We start from the raw sequence: 14,011 nt of genomic DNA, 5'->3' as shown, positions 1-14,011 counted from the left end.
ACCTGGAAGAGCCATAGTAACAGAATACTTATAAAATCATAAAGTAAAAGTATGTTTCTGCCTACTTTCAAACTGATGACCTTTCGCATATGAGATGAATATGATAACCACTACACTACAAATACTGCCTCTTGGAGAACAGAAAAGAATTAAACTCGGAAGTGCAATTTGCATATGGGCTTTCAAAAATATTTTTTCTGCTAATAGTAACAGAAAAATCCTATAATCATAAATAAAAAAAAAGTTTCTACCCAGTTTCGAACTGGGGACTTTTCGCGTGTGAGGCGAACTTTATAACCACTACACTACAGAAACTGCCTCTGTGGGGACGGAAAAGTATTGAAAGTAAAAGTATGTTTCTGCCCACTTTCAAACTGGGGATCTTTCACCTGTGTGAGGCGAATGTGATAACCACTACACTACAGAAACTGCCTCTGTGGGTACAGAAAAGTATTGTTCCTGGAAGAGCCATAGTAACAGAATACTCTTAAAATCATAACGTGAAAGTATGTTTCTGCCCAGTTTCGAACTGGGGACCTTTTGCTTGTTTGGCGAATGTGATAACCACTACACTACAGAAACTGCCTCTGTGGGTACGGAAAAGTAATGAACCTGGAAGAGCCATAGTAACAGAATACTCTTAAAATCATAACGAAAAAGTATGTTTCTGCCCAGTTTCGAACTGGGGACCTTTCGCGTGTGAGGCGAACGTGATAACCACTACACTACAGAAACTGAATCTGCAGGGACGGAAAAATACTGAACCTGGAATACCCATAGTAACAGAATACTCTTAAAATCATAACGTAAAAGTATGTTTCTGCCCAGTTTCAAACTGGGAACTTTTTGCGTGTTAGGCGAACGTGATAACCACTACACTACAGAAACTGCGTCTATGCCAACGGAAAAGTATTGAAACTGGAAGAGCCATAGTAACAGAATACTAATAAAATCATAAAGTAAAAGTATGTTTCTGCCTACTTTCAAACTGAGGACCTTTCGCATATGAGATGAATATGATAACCACTACACTACAAAAACTGCCTCTTGGAGAACTGAAAAGAATTAAACTCGGAAGTGCAATTTGCATATGGGCTTTCAAAAATATTTTATCTGCTAATAGTAACAGAAAAATCCTAAAATCATAAATTAAAAAAAAGGTTCTGCCCACTTTCAAACTGGGGACCTTTCGCGTGTGAGGCGAACGTGATAACCACTACACTACAGAAACTGCCTCTGCAGTGACAGAAAAGTATTGAACCTGGAAGACCCATAGTAAAAGAATCCTCATAAAATCATAAAGTAAAAGTATGTTTTTGACCACTTTCAAATTGGGGACTTTTCGCGTGTTCCACGAATGTGATAACCACTACACTACAGAAACTGCCTCTGTGGGGACAGAAAGTATTGAACCTGGAAGAGCCATAGTAACAAAATACTCTTAAAATCATAACGTAATAGTATGTTTCTGCCCAGTTTCGAACTGGGGACCTTTCGCGTGTGAGGCGAACGTGATAACCACTACACTACAGAAACTGCCTCTGCAAGGATGGAAAAGTATTGCACCTGGAAGAGCCATAGTAACAGAATACTCTTAAAATCATAACATAAAAGTATGTTTCTGCCAAGTTTCGAACTGGTGACCTTTCGCGTGTAAGGCGAACGTGATAACCAATACACTACAGAAGCTACCTCTGCAAGGACTGAAAAGTATTGAACCTGGAAGACCCATATTAACAGAATCCTCATAAAATCATAAAGTAAAAGTATGTTTCTGCCCACTTTCAAACTGAGGACCTTTTGCATATGAGATGAATGTGATAACCACTACACTACAATAACTGCCTCTTGGGGAACGGAAAATAATTAAACCTGGAAGTGCAATTTGCATATGGGCTTTCAAAAATATTTTTTCAGCTAATAGTAACAGAAAAATCCTGAATAAAAAATAAATTTTTGCCCAGTTTCAAACAGGGGACCATTCGCGAGTTAGGCGAATGTGATAACCACTACACTACAGAAACTGCCTCTTGTGGAGTGGCAAAGTATTGAACCTGGAAGAGCCATAGTAACAGAATACTTATAAAATCATAAAGTAAAAGTATGTTTCTGCCTACTTTCAAACTGATGACCTTTCGCATATGAGATGAATATGATAACCACTACACTACAAATACTGCCTCTTGGAGAACTGAAAAGAATTAAACTCGGAAGTGCAATTTGCATATGGGCTTTCATAAATATTTTTTCTGCTAATAGTAACAGAAAAATCCTAAAATCATAAATAAAAAAAAAGTTTCTACCCAGTTTCGAACTGGGGACTTTTCGCGTGTGAGGCGAACTTGATAACCACTACACTACAGAAAGTGCCTCTGTGGGGATGGAAAAGTATTGAAAGTAAAAGTATGTTTCTGCCCACTTTCAAACTGGGGATCTTTCACCTGTGTGAGGCGAATGTGATAACCACTACACTACAGAAACTGCCTCTGTGGGTACAGAAAAGTATTGTACCTGGAAGAGCCATAGTAACCGAATACTCTTAAAATCATAACGTGAAAGTATGTTTCTGCCCAGTTTCGAACTGGGGACCTTTTGCTTGTTTGGTGAATGTGATAACCACTACACTACAGAAACTGCCTCTGTGGGTACGGAAAAGTAATGAACCTGGAAGAGCCATAGTAACAGAATACTCTTAAAATCATAACGAAAAAGTATGTTTCTGCCCAGTTTCGAACTGGGGACCTTTCGCGTGTGAGGCGAACGTGATAACCACTACACTACAGAAACTGCGTCTGTGCCAACGGAAAAGTATTGAAACTGGAAGAGCCATAGTAACAGAATACTAATTAAATCATAAAGTAAAAGTATGTTTCTGCCTACTTTCAAACTGAGGACCTTTCGCATATGAGATGAATATGATAACCACTACACTACAAAAACTGCCTCTTGGAGAACTGAAAAGAATTAAACTCGGAAGTGCAATTTGCATATGGGCTTTCAAAAATATTTTATCTGCTAATAGTAACAGAAAAATCCTAAAATCATAAATTAAAAAAAAGGTTCTGCCCACTTTCAAACTGGGGACCTTTCACGTGTGAGGCGAACGTGATAACCACTACACTACAGAAACTGCCTCTGCAGGGACAGAAAAGTATTGAACCTGGAAGACCCATAGTAAAAGAATCCTCATAAAATCATAAAGTAAAAGTATGTTTTTGACCACTTTCAAACTGGGGACTTTTCGCGTGTGAGGCGAACGTGATAACCACTACACTACAGAAACTGCCTCTGCGGGGACAGAAAAGTATTGAACCTGGAAGACCCATAGTAAAAGAATCCTCATAAAATCATAAAGTAAAAGTATGTTTTTGCCCACTTTCAAACTGGGTACCTTTCGCGTGTTAGGCGAATGTGATAACCACTACACTACAGAAACTGCCTCTGTGGGGACGGAAAAGTATTGAACCTGGAAGAGCCATAGTAACAGATTACTCTTAAAATCATAATGTAAAAGTATGTTTCTGCCCAGTTTCGAAATGGGGACCTTTCGCGTGTGAGGCGAACGTGATAACCATTACACTACAGAAACTGCCTCTGCAAAAACGGAAAAGTATTGCACCTGGAAGAGCCATAGTAACAGAATTAAAATCATAACGTAAAAGTATGTTTCTGCCCAGTTTCAAACAGGGGACCTTTCGCGTGTGAGGCGAACGTGATAACCACTACACTACAGAAACAGCCTCTTGTGGAATGGCAAAGTATTGAACCTGGAAGAGCCATGGTTATAGAATACTCTTAAAATCATAATGTAAAAGTATGTTTCTGCCACTTTCAAACTGAGGATCTTTCGCATTTGAGATGAACGTGATAACCACTACACTACAGAAACTGCCTCTTGGGGAACGGAAAAGAATTAAACTTGGAAGTGCAATTTGCATATGGGCTTTCAAAAATATTTTTTCTGCTACTAGTAACAGAAAAATCCTAAAATCATAAATAAAAAAAATGTTTCTGCCCAGTTTCGAACTGGGGACCTTTCGCGTGTTAGGCGAACGTGATAACCACTACACTACAGAAACTGCCTCTGCGGGGTTGGAAAAGTATTGAACCTGGAAGATCCATAGTAACAGAATACTCATAAAATCATAAAGTAAAAGTATGTTTCTGCCTACTTTCAAACTGAGGACCTTTCGCATATGAGATGAACGTGATAACCACTACACTACGAAAACTGCCTCTTGGGGAACGGAAAAGAATTAAACTTGGAAGTGCAATTTGCATATGGGCTTTCAAAAATATTTTTTCTGCTACTAGTATTAGAAAAATCCTAAAATCATAAATAAAAAAAATGTTTCTGCCCAGTTTCGAACTGGGGACCTTTCGCGTGTTAGGCGAACGTGATAACCACTACACTACAGAAACTGCCTCTGCAGGGTTGGAAAAGTATTGAACCTGGAAGACCCATAGTAACAGTATCCTCATAAAAACATAAAGTAAAAGTATGTTTCTGCCCACTTTCAAACTGGGGACCTTTTGCTTGTTTGGCGAATGTGATAACCACTACACTACAGAAACTGCCTCTGTGGGTACGGAAAAGTAAAGAACCTGGAAGAGCCATAGTAACAGAATACTCTTAAAATCATAACGAAAAAGTATGTTTCTGCCCAGTTTCTAACTGGGGACCTTTCGCGTGTGAGGCGAACGTGATAACCACTACACTACAGAAACTGCCTCTGCAGGGACGGAAAAATATTGAACCTGGAAGACCCATAGTAACAGAATACTCTTAAAATCATAAAGTAAAAGTATGTTTTTGCCCACTTTCAAACTGGGGACCTTTCGCGTGTTAGGCGAATGTGATAACCACTACACTACAGAAACTGCCTCTGTGGGGACGGAAAAGTATTGAACCTGGAAGAGCCATAGTAACAGAATCCTCATAAAATCATAATGTAAAAGTATGCTTCTGCCCAGTTTCGAAATCGGGACCTTTCGCGTATGAGGCGAACGTGATAACCACTACACTACAGAAACTGCCTCTGCAAAAACGGAAAAGTATTGCACCTGGAAGAGCCATAGTAACAGAATTAAAATCATAACATAAAAGTATGTTTCTGCCTAGTTTCGAACAGGGGACCTTTCGCATGTGAGGTGAACGTGATAACCACTACACTACAGAAACTGCTTCTGCGAGGACGGAAAAGTATTGAACCTGGAAGAGCCATAGTAACAGAATACTCTTAAAATCATAATGTAAAAGTATTTTTCTGCCCAGTTTCAAACAGGGGACCTTTCGCGTGGGAGGCGAACGTGATAACCACTACACTACAGAAACAGCCTCTTGTGGAGTGGCAAAGTATTGAACCTGGAAGAGCCATGGTTATAGAATACTCTTAAAATCATAATGTAAAAGTATGTTTCTGCCCACTTTCAAACTGAGGATCTTTCGCATATGAGATGAACGTGATAACCACTACACTACGAAAACTGCCTCTTGGGTAACGGAAAAGAATTAAACTTGGACGTGCAATTTGCATATGGGCTTTCAAAAATATTTTTTCTGCTACTAGTAACAGAAAAATCCTAAAATCATAAATAAAAAAAATGTTTCTGCCCAGTTTCAAACAGGGGACCTTTCGCGTGTGAGGCGAACGTGATAACCACTACACTACAGAAACTGCCTCTGCAGGGACAGAAAAATATTGAACCCTGAAGACCCATAGTAACAGAATACTCTTAAAATCATAACGTAAAAGTATGCTTCTGCCCACTTTCAAACTGGGGACCTTTCGCGTGGGAGGCGAATGTGATAACCACTTCACTAGAGAATCTGCGTCTGTGCCAACGGAAAAGTATTGAAACTGGAAGAGCCATAGTAACAGAATACTAATAAAATCATAAAGTAAAAGTACGTTTCTGCCTACTTTCAAACTGAGGACCTTTCGCATATGAGATGAATATGGTAACCACTACACTACAAAAACAGCCTCTTGGAGAACTGAAAAGAATTCAACTCGGAAGTGCAATTTGCATATGGGCTTTCAAAAATATTTTTTCTGCTAATAGTAACAGAAAAATCCTAAAATCATAAATAAAAACAAAGGTTCTGCCCAGTTTTAAACAGGGGACCTTTCGCGTGTGAGTCGAACGTGATAACCACTACACTACAGAAACTGCCGCTGTGGGGTTGGAAAAGTATTGAACCTGGAAGATCCATAGGAACAGTATCCTCATAAAATCATAAAGTAAAAGTATGTTTCTGCCCACTTTCAAACTGGGGACCTTTCGCGTGTGAGGCGAATGTGATAACAACTACACTACAGAAACTGCCTCTGTGGGTACGGAAAAGTATTGAACCTGGAAGAGCCATAGTAACAGAATACTCTTAAAATCATAAAGTAAAAGTATGTTTCTGCCCAGTTTCAAAATAGGGACCTTTCGCGTGTAAGGCGAAAGTGATAACCACTACACTACAGAAACTGCCTCTGTGGGGTTGGAAAAGTATTGAACCGGGAAGAGCCATAGTAACAGAATACTCTTAAAATCATAAAGTAAAAGTAAATTTCTGCCCAGTTTCAAACAGGGGACCTTTCGCGTGTGAGGCGAACGTGATAACCACTACACTACAGAAACAGCCTCTTGGGGAACGGAAAAGAATTAAACTTGGAAGTGCAATTTGCATATGTGCTTTCAAAAATATTTTTTCTGCTACTAGTAACAGAAAAATCCTAAAATCATAAATAAAAAAAATGTTTCTGCCCAGTTTCGAACTGGGGAGCTTTCGCGTGTTAGGCGAACGTGATAACCACTACACTACAGAAACTGCCTCTGCAGGGTTGGAAAAGTATTGAACCTGGAAGATCCATAGTAACAGAATACTCATAAAATCATAAAGTAAAAGTATGTTTCTGCCTACTTTCAAACTGAGGACCTTTCGCATATGAGATGAACGTGATAACCACTACACTACGAAAACTGCCTCTTGGGGAACTGAAAAGAATTAAACTTGGAAGTGCAATTTGCATATGGGCTTTCAAAAATATTTTTTCTGCTACTAGTAACAGAAAAATCCTAAAATCATAAATAAAAAAAATGTTTCTGCCCAGTTTCGAACTGGGGACCTTTCGCGTGTTAGGCTAACGTGATAACCACTACACTATAGAATCTGCCTCTGCAGGGATGGAAAAATATTGAACCTGGAAGACCCATAGTAACAGAATACTCTTAAAATCATAACGTAAAAGTATGTTTCTGCCCAGTTTCAAACTGGGAACTTTTTGCGTGTTAGGCGAACATGATAACCACTACACTACAGAAACTGCGTCTGTGCCAACGGAAAAGTATTGAAACTGGAAGAGCCATAGTAACAGAATACTAATAAAATCATAAAGTAAAAGTATGTTTCTGACTACTTTCAAACTGAGGACCTTTCGCATATGAGATGAATATGATAACCACTACACTACAAAAACTGCCTCTTGGAGAACTGAAAAGAATTAAACTCGGAAGTGCAATTTGCATATGGGCTTTCAAAAATATTTTTTCTGCTAATAGTAACAGAAAAATCCTAAAATCATAAATAAAAAAAAAGGATCTGCCCACTTTCAAACTGGGGACCTTTCGCGTGTGAGGCGAACGTGATAACCACTACACTACAGAAACTGCCTCTGCAGGGACAGAAAAGTATTGAACCTGGAAGACCCATAGTAAAAGAATCCTCATAAAATCATAAAGTAAAAGTATGTTTTTGCCCACTTTCAAACTGGGGACCTTTCGCGTGTGAGGCGAATGTGATAACCACTACACTACAGAAACTGCCGCTGCGGGGACAGAAAAGTATTGAACCTGGAAAACCCATAGTGAAAGAATCCTCATAAAATCATAAAGTAAAAGTATGTTTTTGCCCACTTTCAAACTGGGGACCTTTCGCGTGTTAGGCGAATGTGATAACCACTACACTACAGAAACTGCCTCTGTGGGGACGGAAAAGTATTGAACCTGGAAGAGCTATAGTAACAGAATACTCTTAAAATCATAATGTAAAAGTATGTTTCTGCCCAGTTTCGAAATGGGGACCTTTCGCGTGTGAGGCGAACGTGATAACCACTACACTACAGAAACTGCCTCTGCAAATACGGAAAAGTATTGCACCTAGAAGAGCCATAGTAACAGAATTAAAATCATAACGTAAAAGTATGTTTCTGCCTAGTTTCGAACAGGGGACCTTTCGCGTGTGAGGTGAATGTGATAACCACTACACTACAGAAACTGCTTCTGTGAGGATGGAAAAGTATTGAACCTGGAAGAGCCATAGTAACAGAATACTCTTAAAATCATAACGTAAAAGTATTTTTCTGCCCAGTTTCGAACTGGGGACCTTTCGCGTGGGAGGCGAATGTGATAACCACTACACTACAGAAACTGCCTCTGTGGGTACGGAAAAGTATTGAACCTGGAAGACCCATAGTAAAAGAATCCTCATAAAATCATAAAGTAAAAGTATGTTTCTGCCCACTATCAAACAGAGGACCTTTCGCATATGAGATGATTGTGATAACCACTACACTACAAAAACTGCCTCTTGGGGAAAGGAATAGAATTAAACTTGGATGTGCAATTTGCATATGGGCTTTCAAAAATATTTTTTCTGCTAATAGTAACAGAAAAATCCAAAATAAAAAAAAAATTCTGCCCAGTTTCAAAATAGGGACCTTTCACGTGTAAGGCGAAAGTGATAACCACTACACTACAGAAACTGCCTCTGTGGGGTTGGAAAAGTATTGAACCGGGAAGAGCCATAGTAACAGAATACTCTTAAAATCATAAAGTAAAAGTAAATTTCTGCCCAGTTTCAAACTGGGACCTTTCGCGTGTGAGGCGAACGTGATAACCACTACACTACAGAAACAGCCTCTTGAGGAGTGGCAAAGTATTGAACCTGGAAGAGCCATGGTTATAGAATACTCATAAAATCATAAAGTAAAAGTATGTTTCTGCCTACTTTCAAACTGAGGACCTTTCGCATATGAGATGAACATGATAACCACTACACTACGAAAACTGCCTCTTGGGGAACAGAAAAGAATTAAACTTGGAAGTGCAATTTGCATATGGGCTTTCAAAAATATTTTTTCTGCTAATAGTAACAGAAAAATCCTAAAATCATAAATAAAAAAAAAGGATCTGCCCAGTTTCAAACTGGGGACCTTTCGCGTGTGAGGCGAACGTGATAACCACTACACTACAGAAACTGCCTCTGCAGGGACAGAAAAGTATTGAACCTGGAAGACCCATAGTAAAAGAATCCTCATAAAATCATAAAGTAAAAGTATGTTTTTGCCCACTTTCAAACTGGGGACCTTTCGCGTGTGAGGCGAATGTGATAACCACTACACTACAGAAACTGCCGCTGCGGGGACAGAAAAGTATTGAACCTGGAAAACCCATAGTAAAAGAATCCTCATAAAATCATAAAGTAAAAGTATGTTTTTGCCCACTTTCAAACTGGGGACCTTTCGCGTGTTAGGCGAATGTGATAACCACTACACTACCGAAACTGCCTCTGTGGGGATGGAAAAGTATTGAACCTGGAAGAGCCATAGTAACAGAATACTCTTAAAATCATAATGTAAAAGTATGTTTCTGCCCAGTTTCGAAATGGGGACCTTTCGCGTGTGAGGCGAACGTGATAACCACTACACTACAGAAACTGCCTCTGCAAAAATGGAAAAGTATTGCACCTAGAAGAGCCATAGTAACAGAATTAAAATCATAACGTAAAAGTATGTTTCTGCCTACTTTCGAACAGGGGACCTTTCGCGTGTTAGGTGAATGTGATAACCACTACACTACAGAAACTGCTTCTGCGAGGGCAGAAAAGTATTGAACCTGGAAGAGCCATAGTAACAGAATACTCTTAAAATCATAACGTAAAAGTATTTTTCTGCCCAGTTTCGAACTGGGGACCTTTCGCGTGTGAGGCGAACGTGATAACCACTACACTACAGAAACTGCCTCTGCAGGGACAGAAAAATATTGAACCTGGAAGACCCATAGTAACAGAATACTCTTAAAATCATAACGTAAAAGTATTTTCTGCCCACTTTCAAACTGGGGACCTTTCGCGTGGGAGGCGAATGTGATAACCACTTCACTACAGAAACTGCGTCTGTGCCAACGGAAAAGTATTGAAACTGGAAGAGCCATAGAAACAGAATACTAATAAAATCATAAAGTAAAAGTATGTTTCTGCCTACTTTCAAACTGAGGACCTTTCGCATATGAGATGAATATGATAACCACTACACTACAAAAACTGCCTCTTGGAGAACTGAAAAGAATTAAACTCGGAAGTGCAATTTGCATATGGGCTTTCAAAAATATTTTTTCTGCTAATAGTAACAGAAAAATCCAAAAAAAAAAAAAAATTCTGCCCAGTTTCAAAATAGGGACCTTTCACGTGTAAGGCGAAAGTGATAACCACTACACTACAGAAACTGCCTCTGTGGGGTTGGAAAAGTATTGAACCGGGAAGAGCCATAGTAACAGAATACTCTTAAAATCATAAAGTAAAAGTAAATTTCTGCCCACTTTCAAACAGGGGACCTTTCGCGTGTGAGGCGAACGTGATAACCACTACACTACAGAAACAGCCTCTTGAGGAATGGCAAAGTATTGAACCTGGAAGAGCCATGGTTATAGAATACTCATAAAATCATAAAGTAAAAGTATGTTTCTGCCTACTTTCAAACTGAGGACCTTTCGCATATGAGATGAACATGATAACCACTACACTACGAAAACTGCCTCTTGGGGAACGGAAAAGAATTAAACTTGGAAGTGCAATTTGCATATGGGCTTTCAAAAATATTTTTTCTGCTACTAGTAACAGAAAAATCATAAAATCATAAATAAAAAAAATGTTTCTGCCCAGTTTCGAACTGGGGACCTTTCGCGTGTTAGGTGAACGTGATAACCACTACACTACAGAAACTGCCTCTGTGGGGTTGGAAAAGTATTGAACCTGGAAGACCCATAGTAACAGTATCCTCATAAAAACATAAAGTAAAAGTATGTTTCTGCCCACTTTCAAACTGGGGACCTTTTGCTTGTTTGGCGAATGTGATAACCACTACACTACAGAAACTGCCTCTGTGGGTACGGAAAAGTAATGAACCTGGAAGAGCCATAGTAACAGAATACTCTTAAAATCATAAATAAAAAAAATGTTTCTGCCCAGTTTCGAACTGGGGACCTTTCGCGTGTTAGACAAACGTGATAACCACTACACTACAGAAACTGCCGCTGCAGGGTTGGTAAAGTATTGAACCTGGAAGATCCATAGTAACAGAATACTCATAAAATCATAAAGTAAAAGTATGTTTCTGCCCACTTTCAAACTGAGGACCTTTCGCATATGAGATGAACGTGATAACCACTACACTACGAAAACTGCCTCTTGGGGAACGGAAAAGAATTAAACTTGGAAGTGCAATTTGCATATGGGCTTTCAAAAATATTTTTTCTGCTACTAGTAACAGAAAAATCCTAAAATCATAAATAAAAAAAATGTTTCTGCCCAGTTTCGAACTGGGGACCTTTCGCGTGTGAGGCGAACGTGATAACCACTACGCTACAGAAACTGCCTCTGCAGGGACGGAAAAATATTGAACCTGGAAGACCCATAGTAACAGAATACTCTTAAAATCATAACGTAAAAGTATGTTTCTGCCCAGTTTCAAACTGGGAACTTTTTGCATGTTAGGCGAACGTGATAACCACTACACTACAGAAACTGCGTCTGTGCAAACGGAAAAGTATTGAAACTGGAAGAGCCATAGTAACAGAATACTAATAAAATCATAAAGTAAAAGTATGTTTCTGCCTACTTTCAAACTGAGGACCTTTCGCATTTGAGATGAATATGATAACCACTACACTACAAAAACTGCCTCTTGGAGAACTGAAAAGAATTAAACTCAGAAGTGCAATTTGCATATGGGCTTTCAAAAATATTTTTTCTGCTAATAGTAACAGAAAAATCCTAAAATCATAAATAAAAAAATAGGTTCTGCCCACTTTCAAACTGGGGACCTTTCGCGTGTGAGGCGAACGTGATAACCACTACACTACAGAAACTGCCTCTGCAGGGATTGAAAAGTATTGAACCTGGAAGACCCATAGTAAAAGAATCCTCATAAAATCATAAAGTAAAAGTATGTTTTTGCTCACTTTCAAACTGGGGACTTTTCGCGTGTGAGGCGAACGTGATAACCACTACACTACAGAAACTGCCTCTGCGGGGACAGAAAAGTATTGAACCTGGAAGACCCATAGTAAAAGAATCCTCATAAAATCATAAAGTAAAAGTATGTTTTTGCCCACTTTCAAACTGGGGACCTTTCGCGTGTTAGGCGAATGTGATAACCATTACACTACAGAAACTGCCTCTGTGGGGAGGGAAAAGTATTGAACCTGGAAGAGCCATAGTAACAGAATACTCTTAAAATCATAATGTAAAAGTATGTTTCTGCCCAGTTTCGAAATGGGGACCTTTCGCGTGTGAGGCGAACGTGATAACCACTACACTACAGAAACTGCCTCTGCAAAAACGGAAAAGTATTGCACCTGGAAGAGCCATAGTAACAGAATTAAAATCATAACATAAAAGTATGTTTCTGCCTAGTTTCAAACAGGGGACCTTTCGCGTGTGAGGCGAACGTGATAACCACTACACTACAGAAACAGCCTCTTGGGGAACGGAAAAGAATTAAACTTGGAAGTGCAATTTGCATATGTGCTTTCAAAAATATTTTTTCTGCTACTAGTAACAGAAAAATCCTAAAATCATAAATAAAAAAAATGTTTCTGCCCAGTTTCGAACTGGGGACCTTTCGCGTGTTAGGCGAACGTGATAACCACTACACTACAGAAACTGCCTCTGCAGGGTTGGAAAAGTATTGAACCTGGAAGATCCATAGTAACAGAATACTCATAAAATCATAAAGTAAAAGTATGTTTCTGCCTACTTTCAAACTGAGGACCTTTCGCATATGAGATGAACGTGATAACCACTACACTACGAAAACTGCCTCTTGGGGAACTGAAAAGAATTAAACTTGGAAGTGCAATTTGCATATGGGCTTTCAAAAATATTTTTTCTGCTACTAGTAACAGAAAAATCCTAAAATCATAAATAAAAAAAATGTTTCTGCCCAGTTTCGAACTGGGGACCTTTCGCGTGTTAGGCGAACGTGATAACCACTACACTACAGAATCTGCCTCTGCAGGGATGGAAAAATATTGAACCTGGAAGACCCATAGTAACAGAATACTCTTAAAATCATAACGTAAAAGTATGTTTCTGCCCAGTTTCAAACTGGGAACTTTTTGCGTGTTAGGCGAACATGATAACCACTACACTACAGAAACTGCGTCTGTGCCAACGGAAAAGTATTGAAACTGGAAGAGCCATAGTAACAGAATACTAATAAAATCATAAAGTAAAAGTATGTTTCTGACTACTTTCAAACTGAGGACCTTTCGCATATGAGATGAATATGATAACCACTACACTACAAAAACTGCCTCTTGGAGAACTGAAAAGAATTAAACTCGGAAGTGTAATTTGCATATGGGCTTTCAAAAATATTTTTTCTGCTAATAGTAACAGAAAAATCCTAAAATCATAAATAAAAAAAAAGGATCTGCCCACTTTCAAACTGGGGACCTTTCGCGTGTGAGGCGAACGTGATAACCACTACACTACAGAAACTGCCTCTGCAGGGACAGAAAAGTATTGAACCTGGAAGACCCATAGTAAAAGAATCCTCATAAAATCATAAAGTAAAAGTATGTTTTTGCCCACTTTCAAACTGGGGACCTTTCGCGTGTGAGGCGAATGTGATAACCACTACACTACAGAAACTGCCGCTGCGGGGACAGAAAAGTATTGAACCTGGAAAACCCATAGTGAAAGAATCCTCATAAAATCATAAAGTAAAAGTATGTT

General features: G+C 39.0%; 20 non-coding genes across 20 annotated transcripts; all 20 read right to left on the bottom strand.

Annotated features, from left to right (window-relative positions):
• Positions 1 to 509: 509 nt before the first annotated feature.
• On the bottom strand, positions 510 to 582 carry TRNAV-AAC (transfer RNA valine (anticodon AAC)). Its single transcript has one exon. It is a non-coding gene; the product is annotated as a tRNA-Val (tRNA).
• Positions 583 to 662: 80 nt separating this feature from the next.
• Positions 663 to 735, bottom strand: TRNAV-CAC (transfer RNA valine (anticodon CAC)). Its single transcript has one exon. It is a non-coding gene; the product is annotated as a tRNA-Val (tRNA).
• A 728-nt stretch (positions 736 to 1,463) lies between these two features.
• Positions 1,464 to 1,536, bottom strand: TRNAV-CAC (transfer RNA valine (anticodon CAC)). The gene has a single exon. It is a non-coding gene; the product is annotated as a tRNA-Val (tRNA).
• A 1,178-nt stretch (positions 1,537 to 2,714) lies between these two features.
• TRNAV-CAC (transfer RNA valine (anticodon CAC)) lies at positions 2,715 to 2,787 on the bottom strand. Its single transcript has one exon. It is a non-coding gene; the product is annotated as a tRNA-Val (tRNA).
• A 729-nt stretch (positions 2,788 to 3,516) lies between these two features.
• On the bottom strand, positions 3,517 to 3,589 carry TRNAV-CAC (transfer RNA valine (anticodon CAC)). Its single transcript has one exon. It is a non-coding gene; the product is annotated as a tRNA-Val (tRNA).
• A 417-nt stretch (positions 3,590 to 4,006) lies between these two features.
• On the bottom strand, positions 4,007 to 4,079 carry TRNAV-AAC (transfer RNA valine (anticodon AAC)). The gene has a single exon. It is a non-coding gene; the product is annotated as a tRNA-Val (tRNA).
• A 270-nt stretch (positions 4,080 to 4,349) lies between these two features.
• TRNAV-AAC (transfer RNA valine (anticodon AAC)) lies at positions 4,350 to 4,422 on the bottom strand. The gene has a single exon. It is a non-coding gene; the product is annotated as a tRNA-Val (tRNA).
• A 233-nt stretch (positions 4,423 to 4,655) lies between these two features.
• Positions 4,656 to 4,728, bottom strand: TRNAV-CAC (transfer RNA valine (anticodon CAC)). The gene has a single exon. It is a non-coding gene; the product is annotated as a tRNA-Val (tRNA).
• A 1,679-nt stretch (positions 4,729 to 6,407) lies between these two features.
• On the bottom strand, positions 6,408 to 6,480 carry TRNAV-UAC (transfer RNA valine (anticodon UAC)). The gene has a single exon. It is a non-coding gene; the product is annotated as a tRNA-Val (tRNA).
• A 270-nt stretch (positions 6,481 to 6,750) lies between these two features.
• On the bottom strand, positions 6,751 to 6,823 carry TRNAV-AAC (transfer RNA valine (anticodon AAC)). Its single transcript has one exon. It is a non-coding gene; the product is annotated as a tRNA-Val (tRNA).
• Positions 6,824 to 8,048: 1,225 nt separating this feature from the next.
• Positions 8,049 to 8,121, bottom strand: TRNAV-CAC (transfer RNA valine (anticodon CAC)). The gene has a single exon. It is a non-coding gene; the product is annotated as a tRNA-Val (tRNA).
• A 228-nt stretch (positions 8,122 to 8,349) lies between these two features.
• Positions 8,350 to 8,422, bottom strand: TRNAG-CCC (transfer RNA glycine (anticodon CCC)). The gene has a single exon. It is a non-coding gene; the product is annotated as a tRNA-Gly (tRNA).
• A 1,215-nt stretch (positions 8,423 to 9,637) lies between these two features.
• On the bottom strand, positions 9,638 to 9,710 carry TRNAV-CAC (transfer RNA valine (anticodon CAC)). Its single transcript has one exon. It is a non-coding gene; the product is annotated as a tRNA-Val (tRNA).
• A 228-nt stretch (positions 9,711 to 9,938) lies between these two features.
• TRNAV-CAC (transfer RNA valine (anticodon CAC)) lies at positions 9,939 to 10,011 on the bottom strand. Its single transcript has one exon. It is a non-coding gene; the product is annotated as a tRNA-Val (tRNA).
• Positions 10,012 to 10,920: 909 nt separating this feature from the next.
• Positions 10,921 to 10,993, bottom strand: TRNAV-AAC (transfer RNA valine (anticodon AAC)). The gene has a single exon. It is a non-coding gene; the product is annotated as a tRNA-Val (tRNA).
• A 233-nt stretch (positions 10,994 to 11,226) lies between these two features.
• TRNAV-AAC (transfer RNA valine (anticodon AAC)) lies at positions 11,227 to 11,299 on the bottom strand. Its single transcript has one exon. It is a non-coding gene; the product is annotated as a tRNA-Val (tRNA).
• Positions 11,300 to 11,569: 270 nt separating this feature from the next.
• Positions 11,570 to 11,642, bottom strand: TRNAV-CAC (transfer RNA valine (anticodon CAC)). The gene has a single exon. It is a non-coding gene; the product is annotated as a tRNA-Val (tRNA).
• An 882-nt stretch (positions 11,643 to 12,524) lies between these two features.
• TRNAV-CAC (transfer RNA valine (anticodon CAC)) lies at positions 12,525 to 12,597 on the bottom strand. The gene has a single exon. It is a non-coding gene; the product is annotated as a tRNA-Val (tRNA).
• Positions 12,598 to 12,862: 265 nt separating this feature from the next.
• On the bottom strand, positions 12,863 to 12,935 carry TRNAV-AAC (transfer RNA valine (anticodon AAC)). Its single transcript has one exon. It is a non-coding gene; the product is annotated as a tRNA-Val (tRNA).
• Positions 12,936 to 13,205: 270 nt separating this feature from the next.
• Positions 13,206 to 13,278, bottom strand: TRNAV-AAC (transfer RNA valine (anticodon AAC)). Its single transcript has one exon. It is a non-coding gene; the product is annotated as a tRNA-Val (tRNA).
• Positions 13,279 to 14,011: the final 733 nt, after the last annotated feature.

Source organism: Taudactylus pleione, unplaced genomic scaffold, assembly GCF_031769625.1.
Source record: "Taudactylus pleione unplaced genomic scaffold, aTauple2 ptg000050l, whole genome shotgun sequence".
In the NCBI taxonomy this organism is placed as follows: Eukaryota; Metazoa; Chordata; class Amphibia; order Anura; family Myobatrachidae; genus Taudactylus; species Taudactylus pleione.
This window is presented reverse-complemented; position numbering and strand designations above follow the sequence as displayed.